The following is an 8,856-nucleotide window of genomic DNA, read 5'->3' as shown; positions in this document are numbered from 1 at the left end:
TAAGGTGGAAAGGGAAATTTCACAGATAACCCAGACATAAACCAGCCCAGCAGCAGAGAGTTGACTGTGCCATACTTAATTGACACTGAGGGGGACCTCAAGTTACGTGCCTTTTCACTAAAGTTTTGTATTAGCTGTTTGCTTAGAAGGGCAGATGTTTTGGCTCTGGTGGTCACTGCTCACCTCTGTCTGGGAGGTGCATCAATCACTTTAATTATAATGGAACATGGGGCCAGGAACTGAAGGAGAAAAATCAACTCAATCCCAAGAACAATCTTTCTTGATGAATTCTCCCCTAAATCGAAACAATTCACTGGGTATCCCAGCTGGGGTTCATATGCTTTTGATTACTGTGGGCTATTTAGCTCTACAAAATGACAGGCTGCTTAATGGGCTTTTAATGGTTATAGGTTTCTCTCTCTCTTTTTTAATGAGCTTCACCAGTTTGTTGCTAATGCCCTGTAGAAATTTGGCGAGGGTCCAGACTCGATGCTACACATTTCTGGTTTCGAGGCAGCAAACATACAGACTTCCTTGCCAGTGGGCAAGTATGCTACCAGCCTTAAGGTAGGGCCATCAGGGCAGGTAGAAGAGGAATGGTAATAAATTCCTTGTATGCCTAATGATTATGTGTCATCCTAGAGAAGGTGGTTCCACTTTGCAGCTGAGGTTCCCTTAAAGGCTTCTTGCAGATGGCCAGACTGGCAATGTTGTCAATGCTTTGCCTTCTAATGTAATTTCTACACTGTTGGTAAAAGTCACTGTTGTAGGCTTAGTTGTATCCTGATCACCAATGGGTTTCTTGGTGCACATGGTTTATTGTATTCCATTTCACCAGCTTATTTCATCATGGTTGTATCCTCAGTGCCTTGTGCAAGACTGAGGCCACAATTGGTATTTAGTTCAGGTCTACAAAAAAAAAAAAACAAAAAAAAAACAAGAAGTCACAGGAAATGGGAGGAGTTGGCAGGGTCTTTAACCAAAGGGACTTACTTTGTGGATCTCAACCATGAAGCACAAGATCTGGGTTAGAGAGGACTGGGCAGTGTATGAGACTAGGAAGAGAAGGGATAAATAATAACAATCACATTCATTCCATCTTCTGCCCCTAGTGTTGTTCTAAAACCACGTTGTGTACTGATTTCACCTTATCTCCACACCGAAGCTAAGAGGCAGGTGGTGGTATACTGGTGACGATCAGTACCATGGCGGGTGAGCAGTTGGGGAAGTACCTGGGTATGAAGTGTTTGTTGACTTTTGTGGTAAGAACACCAAACACAGCCTATTTCATACTAGCAATATGATATAAACTGGATATCAAAACAATAGAAAAGGTAACTGCCATTTGTACAGATCTGTGGATATCAGCACAGGAATCTGTTAACTGAAGTTCCTGAGAGGAGCTGCAAGCACACAGAGTATTCTACAAACCTGAAAAATTACAACTTTGATGACTGTGGAGATGTTGGGATGTTGCAGGTCCAGAGCCACATTATCTTGGGATGTCTTAGGTCCTTAATCAGCCATTTATTGTCCACTTTGGTGTGTGACCCTTGTAGCTATCAGATGAATCCTTTTGGAATGTATGAAAAGTCTTCTAGCCTTCACCAAAGAAAAGCTGAGAATGTCATAAGATAGCATCCAAGAGCTACCGCAGAGGTTTTTTCCATTTGCTCTAAGCCGATGACCATGCTTGCTCATACTCCAGGACAAACTATCTCCTATGCCCTTTGAAGAGAGAGTGTTTCCTACACCAACAGGAGGCATCAATGCCCAACTTACAGTTGCATCAAAATATCTGTCATAAAGAAATAACAGATAAGGTCATAGAAGAAGCTGAAAACAGACTCCAGGGCCAGAGTGATTGCTGCATTCGGTACTGTACCATTTCCCTAAACCAGCTGTACACTATGCAAGTGACCACAGAGCTAGGAAACCAGCAGCATGGCTCTCCTCACACACTGGCAGTCTACTCTGACTCACCAGGGTTTTCCTCCTAGGTGGCAGGTGACATTCATGAAGCAGTACACCTTTTGATTTCTTTAGTTTTCCTTTCCCCAGTGTTCTTTATTTAGTTTCTTTTTACATTGCTTGGCAGTTTCAAACCCTATATAATGACTTCTAGTGATGTCCTCCCCTTTTTTCCATGCCCCCTTCCTCCCACTCACATACCTCTTCCCAGCAGATCCCAGTCCTGGCTTCATATTTGATCTACTGAGTTTGATTGTAGTTTCTTGCCCAAACATGGGTGGTATGTTATTTACTGGAGAAAGGTCAACTAATCAGTGGCTACCCTATTGAAAAAGTGATACTCTCCCTGCCCACTGGAAATAGCTTCTAAATGCCAAGAGCTGGCTTTGATGAGTCAAAAATCAGCTCTTTCAACATTATGAGAGATAGTTTATTCTGTAGCCAAATATGAGTGACCATGACCCCAGCACAGGAATTGGGTTCTCCAAATTCTGCTCTCCGATGTGGTAGTAGTTTCACAAAGGTTGTATACTAACAGAACAAAATTCAACCTGTTTTTCAAATATACTGGTGGCTACACTAGGTAGGTGGGTTAGCGTAGTGTGGGAAGTGGGAATCCTCAACTATTTATAAACATATGTATATATATATATATATATGTATAATACACACACATATATATATATAATACACACACACACATATATCCCAAGATAAACTGTAATTTGGCTCTGGACCTCAACATTCTAACTCCTCCACAATCATTAAGAGTCTTATCAGTTAATTGGCATCTGTAGAATGTTCAATGTAAGTTATTACTTATCTGGGAACTTTAGTTTAGTTTCTAGAACTCCCCTTTTTCACACACCCCTTACTCTGGAGGTTTGATTTAATTCTCAGAAGTAAGACTGTGGCCTCTGGTCCTATTCTGAGATATTTATTGCAGTTCCATCGCCTAATTTTATAGGCAAGCAACCTAGGGGCCAGAGAGACTAAACAACTTCTCCAAATCCATATACACTTGTCAGTGACAGAACTGAGAACACTGTGGGTCTCCATATCCACCAGCTAAAGCCCCTCCCTCTAAACTATAGTCTCTTCCACTCCTTAAGAGTAATAAATGATTCTCAGTGTTTTCTTTTGTTGCAGTAGGTAGAAGTTGGCTTTTCTGTCTCAATGCTCATGTCCTTACCGACTGCCTCCTCCCAGCTTTAAAGACAGAGCTTGACTTCTCTGGATTCAGGGCTAATGATCTGAGAATTCAAGGACAGGCTCTGGGCACAGCTAGCATTGTGAAGGGAACAGTACACACATGAAAGACATTCTTCGGAAGTTTTAGAAGGTGAGGAGGAGGCAGGTCAGAGAAGGTGGGAGCTCCTTGAAGAAATACTCTTATGTCCCCAAGTCCCGAGATCCTACTAAATCAGACTCAGGTCACATGGTGCCTATACTTGTCTCCTGGCCCAGGGTGAAAACAGTTCACGTTGTAAAATTAACTTTCCACATTTGGCCAGCCCACACGTGCCAACTTTCTTTCAAAGTGAGTTTGCGAATGAATGAATGAATGAACGTGTTGACTGGGTTACTGTTCTTAGGGGAGCCTTCTTTGCCTTGGACTTGGAGAAGGATTAAAGTTGGTTTTGAAAAGCGCTGGTGCTCTCCCAAACACAGCAGGCTGATAGAATTCTGGTTGCACTTTTATTTGCTATGGAATAAAATGTTGTCGTTTCATGGAAGAAATAGCCTAGCAGATGGTGTTTGGTAGATGGCTTGAGTATAGCTTTGTAAATAAGATACTCAAAATAAAGTAGCTTCCCCAAAATTTACCATCTGCCCCTTACCCCATGAGGTCTACAGGTGTTAAAAGAAAGAAAGAAAGAAAATTTGTACTTTCAGTTGTTATTGTTACTATTTCTGTGTTCCCAAATTATGAAAAGTTCCCCACTTATGGCTTCCTTAAATTTGGTTCTAAAATATGAAAGAGAGATTGTCTCCAACATAATAGATATTTCAGGGTTTAATGTGGTTTAACACTAATCTCCTAAACTGGGTGTTGTGGTTCTGACTACTGTCCCAACTTCTTGGGAGGCAGAGGTGTATCATTTGAGTACAGGAGTTTGAGACTGACTTGTGCAACTAAGTATGAAGCGTTCTCAAAACAAAACAAAATGAAACAAAATAAGAACAACACATCCACAGATACAAACAGACATGCATGTCTAAATGACATCCCCCTATTATTTCAGCCACCTTTCAAGTTAGTCTTTGATATGATTAGGCTTCTGCAGCTTTCATGTGTGGGAATTTCTTGTTACTTCTGGCTGAAGGGAAGACTCCCCTGTAATTGTTTCCCATTTCTGAGCTCCAGGTTAATTTATTATGTATACATCTGGGCTTGAACCCTGTTTTTCCAGTTCTAAAGTGATAGGGTTATTTAGCTTCTCTCAATCTCAGTTTCCTTGTTAGAGGAATGAGGAAGCTGAGGGCATTTAACTGGACTGCTAGAGAAGTTCTTAAAATTAAGAAAACACCCCATGCAACACTCAGGCCAGCACACGCAACATTCAAAGTGTTCTTTGTTACTGCACCTGTCATTGTTATCAGCATGTAGCACGTAGCCAACGGGAGCCTAGATGGGACAGAGATGATTTACTTCAGCTGCGATGTGAAGGGTGTTCAGATGCATCAACTTGATCGCTCCCACACCCTGTGTTTTCTTTTTCTAAATAGGGGATTTCCATGGGCTACCAGCCAGAACATGAGCTGGAGGGTGGAAGACAGTTCGAGGTTCTTGTTGGATTGTGTTGATTATTGAGGCATTGGAGATGGATGCTATGGTTTTTCTCACATTTTAAATGGTGGATGATTCTATGGGAATGGTTTAGAATCTGGAATTGGATCTTATTTCAGGATCTTTTAAAGGTTTATTTTCAAGATAGGGTCCGGGGCCATTTTGAGTTTAAATTAGAGAAAGGATTTACTCAGACCTAGAGTGAGGATGTAGAAGACAATATCTCTTACAATATTTATTTCTATTTCAACTGGTGGCACAGACATGGGATGTAGGTGAAATTAGGAGACTGAGGGTGAAACCTTCAGCCTCCTAATTTCTTTGTACAGCCACTCACTGGGGTGCAACTGTCTCTATTTTCTGTGATTGTGACTCATGGAGAGAAGATTGCTTTTGAGGAAGTATAATTTATCAAGAAAAGAAAGAAGATATGTGATGAGAATTAAACTTTCAAAAGAGTCAAAGGAAATCACCCCTGTAGTAGTCTCTCTAACATTTACCTGTATTTAACTCAGAAGCAGCAGACTCAAGGTGCTATGGTCATAAAGTTATAATAGATTTGAAGGTTCATATCTTAGTGTTGCAAGTAAGTTGACTGCAACCCAGTTAAATCAAATGTTCACCTTCCTCCTGCCATGATCCAAGAACCAAAGTCAAGATTCCCTGTCAGCATGGGAGAGGAGGTAATAATCCTCTTGTCTTTCTCTATTGGTTTGATAACAAATGTTGCTGAACTTGTACACAATTAAATATATCACTGTCTTTAATAAAATCCAAGGAACTAGCTCCATGTAGATCAGGTTGTATTCTAGACACAGACATATTCAGTGCTGAGTAAGATGTGAGCTATACACATAAAGACCTTAAAATATTTAAGAAATGTTTGGGTTTGTTGAGGTAAATGAGTTTTGAATGTAAACATTCTACCAGAAGAGCATAATTCAGTGTCCCTTCTTGGAGTTGAAGGTAAGAGTGCAGCTCTCTACATTGTGATAAACAGAGTAGAGTGCTTGTTTTCTTTTGAGCTTGAATCCTATCTGTTTAAAAATAATTATTTCTCTTTCTTTCTTATGAGTTATGAGACATAAATGAGACAAAAGACTTGCTTACACGCAGTAAAGAGTAGTTGAAATTGGAAGAATCACTAGGAGTTGGAGTGATCCCATTCTGGTTAAGGCAGTTGATCATTTGAATTATTATCATTGTTATCTTCTTGTTATCATCCAGGAGCTTTGTCACAATCCAGATCCTCATTATTATGACATACTGCTACCACTGGATATCTCAGCCCTCTCTGTAAGCAAACCCCACTTCCATGAAAAATGTCCAGGTAACTGTGAAGATGGGTATACATGCCCTGATAGTTGTTGAGCTGTCCTTATTACCTTTTGCATTTGTTCATGGGAACATGTGCATCATTTATTCCATAGCCACACTTAGCACAATGGGCACTTGAATTTTTACTTGATGATGGGATGATTTTTTTTTTATCAAGTTCATAACTGGAATGTTGACTGTTCTAGATGTGTCTGTGGTGGATCCAAGAACAAAGCCCTCCAAATTGAAGAAGTTTATGCAGTAGAAGTTGCAATTAATCTTAAGAAATGAGCTTTTGGGATCTAAGAGAGAACTATGCTCTGGCTGGGTGTTAAGGTTCTTATCATTAACTAGGGGCTAAGGGCTGAAATGAGCAAGGCAAGCTACATGGAACTTGTCTTTGCTTCAGTTGTAGCTTGAATACCAGATAGTTACAAATATATTTATTTTATGCTCCTTTATTCTTTTGCAAAGTAAGGTATTTTTTATTGCAGAAACAATATCATCTGTTCCCTTTGTAACTATAAGTTAGCAAATTATTTTAAGAATTGTTAAGTGAGACTTTCAGAAATGGTCCTAGATAAGGGAACTTTGTTCTATCCTTTCTTATAAAGGATCTTCCTCCTTCTGTTCTTCCTGAATTTTCCTCCTCTAGAAATGGTGAGTGTAGAGCCCTCTGCCCTTGCCTGAACACACCTCAGACCATAGTGTAACCTTAAAGATAGAAAGCATTTCTGAAGGTAGTGTAGCATAAAGATAGAGAAAGCATGGTTCTATGGTATTGCTGTAGAATCCTTGGCTCCTTCACTCTGGCCTACATGACAGGAAATTGAAGCAAATGCATTAGTCACTGTTTTCTCCAATTTCTACTCACAGCACACAAATACAGACTTTAACGGCTACCAATGCCTTCTACCCAGTGAGTACTGCTCTTGTTTCTTTGCAGCTAGATCCTGGAAACACTGTCTGTTAGTCCGTGCTGATTCACAAGCCCCTACAAGAGTGAAATTGGACTCAGCATCTGCTAATGAGCAGCAGAATTGCTGGTGAATACAGTGCTGGGATTATAAGGTGCTGGCAGCCATACCAGAATAATAAGGTCAGATGGAAAACCATCCAGTGAATACCTTCAGTGGATATCCTGTCCTGTGATAGTGGCCTCCAAGCACTGCAGCCCAGACCCACGGTTCATTTGGTGGAACTGCAGCCCCCTTTACTTCTTTTGGCAAAATGACGAGGGGCTTCATTATTGGTTCAGTTTTTGCTCTATGTAGCTATTCACTAGAAACCCATATTCATTCCAGTTTGTAACTAAAGCGCCTATTCATTGGAATTTATACCAGCAGTTTCATCTGTAGTATCAAAGATGGAGGCTGCAATCTACTTCGCCAATCTCAAGTACCTTTGGTTGATTCTTGTGATGAAAGAGGTGCACAAGACATAGACCACTTTGTTGGCTCACTATGCCTGTGTTCTTGGAGCATCAATTGATCTATGTGGTATATGGAACTGTATAAACATTTGATAAAAATTTAAGACTAAATTATAAGAGATGGTTTCAGGAATAATCTCATCATCATAAACTTGCTGTGTCTTCAGTATCTTTTGAGATAATTCTGTACATTTTGGAAAGTGAAATAAATAGCATAAACCTGAGGCAGTGCACCAAGGGAACCTGAATAGTTGCTGCTCAGGGTGAATTTGAACTTGTTTACCAAGGTAGTTCCCTGTACCATTTAGGTGGTCTTCATAAAGTAGGGTGGCGATTCTCTCCCTAATCTCATTATTTCATGACCTTTGGCAATTGTTGCTTTTCAGGAAAAGAAGGCACTAGTTGGTAAGACTCTAGGAGCACAGAACAGACTATTTATTCAAAGTCACTTGCTTATATGTGAGATTTTGTATGTGAGCAAATTTGTTGTCTGCTTGACTAATTTCTCCCTTAATGCCAGAAATAAGGACAGCTCACATGGATGCTTAAGATGGATGCTTAATTTGAACTTTTGAGAAACAAACAAATGTAGTCGCAGGTTTTTTGACTGTTTTGGTTTTTTTTGTTATAAAAGTTTTGTGTATTTTAAAGAATAGATGAAATACCACCTGTATAGAAGACATTCCACAGATGTTTCTTTCTTTACCTAGTGAATGAAAAAGGAACATAACTAATGCAAAGGGAGGAGGGGGTGGAGGAGGAAGAGGGAATGAAAAGCAGGAGAGGGAAGAGAAGTAGTAGAAGACTAACAATTATGAGAATTCTTAGAAGGAATAATTAAGGAGGCTATGTTGCCCATTGGTCTGAATAATGGAGAGTTAGGTGGGCTAACCCTAAAGGCGCATATTTCTTGTATAATCCTGGTTATCTCACAAATCTAAATGATCACTCACAAAGGAGACTGACTAGGTAGGTGGGCAAGGCTGCCAGTTACAAAAGGGAAGAAGCAAATATCTACTGTCTAGTGACCTGAAAGCAATTCTTCAAGTCTATTCTTAGTAGAAGGAATTTCTTTCTCTTGGAGTGACTTGCAGTTAAAAAGCAAAGGGAGTGGCCAAGAGAATCAGGACTGTAGAGAGAAAATATGTCCTTTCTTATGACACTTTTCAGCACACATGGACTCCAAGTTTGCTCATGTTTTGATGAGGCTTTAAATAGAGATGCTTGCATTAAAACTTCTTTAAACGTCCTTTTAGCTTTCAGAAATTCAGTATGTGGGTGGAAGGGGCAAGTTTAAGGCCAGGGGGTGTGAGTGGGCTATGGTTCAGTGGTTGGACTCTTACTT

The 8,856-nt window shown here is 40.1% G+C and overlaps 1 long non-coding RNA gene across 1 annotated transcript; it reads right to left on the bottom strand.

Annotated features, from left to right (window-relative positions):
• Positions 1-377: 377 nt before the first annotated feature.
• LOC116070707 lies at positions 378-1,730 on the bottom strand. Its single transcript, XR_004110529.1, has 2 exons — positions 1,432-1,730; positions 378-909 (listed from the first exon to the last, which is right to left on the bottom strand). It is a non-coding gene; the product is annotated as an uncharacterized LOC116070707 (long non-coding RNA).
• Between the last annotated feature and the right edge of the window lie 7,126 nt (positions 1,731-8,856).

The sequence above is a fragment of the Mastomys coucha genome, unplaced genomic scaffold, assembly GCF_008632895.1.
Source record: "Mastomys coucha isolate ucsf_1 unplaced genomic scaffold, UCSF_Mcou_1 pScaffold22, whole genome shotgun sequence".
Taxonomy (NCBI): Eukaryota; Metazoa; Chordata; class Mammalia; order Rodentia; family Muridae; genus Mastomys; species Mastomys coucha.
Note: the sequence above shows the minus strand (reverse complement) of the source record. Positions and strands in the feature narration are given on the sequence as shown.